The following is a 2,148-nucleotide window of genomic DNA, read 5'->3' as shown; positions in this document are numbered from 1 at the left end:
TCCGAACGACAATTACACACTGGTTCTTGTGTAGTTGCATTCGATTTTTTCCATTCTTCTTCACTAAACATCTCCATATGATATCCAATTACTTGTAGGGAAATGCAAGAGACCTCAGTTATGATGATGAACTAGGTCCATAGCTGGTACTTTGTGTATGTTCTCGAAATGCGTTTGTCGAGTGCTCATTACAAAGTTTCTATACAAGTTTTAGAACGAACTCCTTAAGAAAAGTTCTCCAAAAGTTCCCTATGAAAGAATCCTTTGATGCATATGCTCGTCACCAACGTTTTCACTACATTGGATCCAAAACGGACTCCGTATGTGTCAGATATCCATGTTTCAGTTATCACTGCGCAAAACTGATTCCGAACGACAGTTACAGACTGGTTCTTGTGTAGTTGCATTCGATATTTTCCATTCTACTTCACTAAACATCTCCATATGAGATCCAATTACTTGTAGGGAAATGCAAGAGACCTCAGTTATGATGATGCACCTGGTCCATATCTGGGATTTTGTGTATGTTCTCGAAATGCGTTTCTCGAGTGCTCATTAAGAAAGTTTCTATACAAGTTTCTGAACGAACTCCTTAAGAAAAGTTCTCCAAAAGATCACTATGAAAGAATCCTTTGAAGCATCTTGTTGTCACAAACGTTTTGACTACTTGTGGAGCCAAAACGGACTACGTATGAGTCAGATATCCATGTTCCAGTTAACACTGCGCAAAACTGATTCCCAACGACAATTACACACTGGTTCTTGTGTAGTTGCATTCGATTTTTTCCATTCTTCCTCACTAAACATCTCCATATGAGATCCAATTACTTGTAGGGAAATGCAAGAGACCTCAGTTATGATGATGCACTAGGTCCATAGCTGAGACTTGGTGTATGTTCTCGAAATGCATTTGTCGATGCACATTAAGAATGTTTCTATACAAGTTTCTGAACGAACTCCTTAAGAAAAGTTCTCCAAAAGTTCCCTATGAAAGAATCCTTTCAAGCATCTGGTCGTCAAAAACGTTTTAACCACTTGTTGAGCCAAAACGGACTCCGTATGAGTCAGATATCCATGTTTCAGTTAACACTGCGCAAAACTGATTCCGTACGACAGTTACAGACTGGTTCTTGTGTAGTTGCATTCGATTTTTTCCATTCTACTTCACTAGACATCTCCATATGAGATCCAATTACTTGTAGGGAAATGTAAGAGACCTCAGTTATGATGATGCATTAGGTCCATAGCTGGGACTTTCTGTATGTTCTCAAAATGCGTTTGTCGAGTGCTCATTAAGAATGTTTCTATACAAGTTTCTGAACGAACTCCTTAAGAAAAGTTCTCCAAAAGTTCCCTATGAAAGAATCCTTTGAAGCATCTAGTTGTCGCAAACATTTTGACCACTTGTGGAGCCAAAACGGATTCCGTATGAGTCAGATATCCTTGTTTCAGTTAACACTGCGCAAAACTAATTCCGAACGACAGTTACACACTGGTTCTTGTGTAGTTGCATTCGATTTTTTCCATTCTACTTCACTAAACATCTCCATATGAGATCCAATTACTTGTAGGGAAATGCAAGAGACCTCAGTTATGATGATGCACTAGGTCTAGAGCTGAGACTTTGTGTATTTTCTCGAAATGCATTTGTCGACTGCTGATTAAGAAAGTTTCGATACAAGTTTCTAAAAGAACTCCTTAAGTAAACTTCTCCAAAAGTTCACTATGAAATAATCCTTTGAAGCATCTAGTCGTCACAAAAGTTTTGACTACTTGTGGAGCCAAAATGGACTACGTATGTTTAAGATATCCTTGTTTCTGTTAACACTGCGCAAAACTGATTTCGAACGACAGTTACAGACTGGTTCTTGTGTAGTTGCATTCGATTTTTTCCATTCTACTTCACTAGAAATCTCCATATGAGATCCAATTACTTGTAGGGAAATGCAAGAGACCTCAGTTATGATGATGGATTAGGTCCATAGCTGGGACTTTGTGTATGTTCTCGAAATGCGTTTGTCCAGTGCTCATTAAGAAAGTTTCTATACAAGTTTCTGAACGAATTCCTTAAGTAAAGTTCTTCAAAAGTTCCCTATGAAAGAATCCTTTGAAGCATCTGGTCGTCACAAACATTTTGACCACTTGTTG

This window comes from Triticum aestivum, chromosome 4D, assembly GCF_018294505.1.
Source record: "Triticum aestivum cultivar Chinese Spring chromosome 4D, IWGSC CS RefSeq v2.1, whole genome shotgun sequence".
Classification (NCBI taxonomy): Eukaryota; Viridiplantae; Streptophyta; class Magnoliopsida; order Poales; family Poaceae; genus Triticum; species Triticum aestivum.
This window is presented reverse-complemented; position numbering follows the sequence as displayed.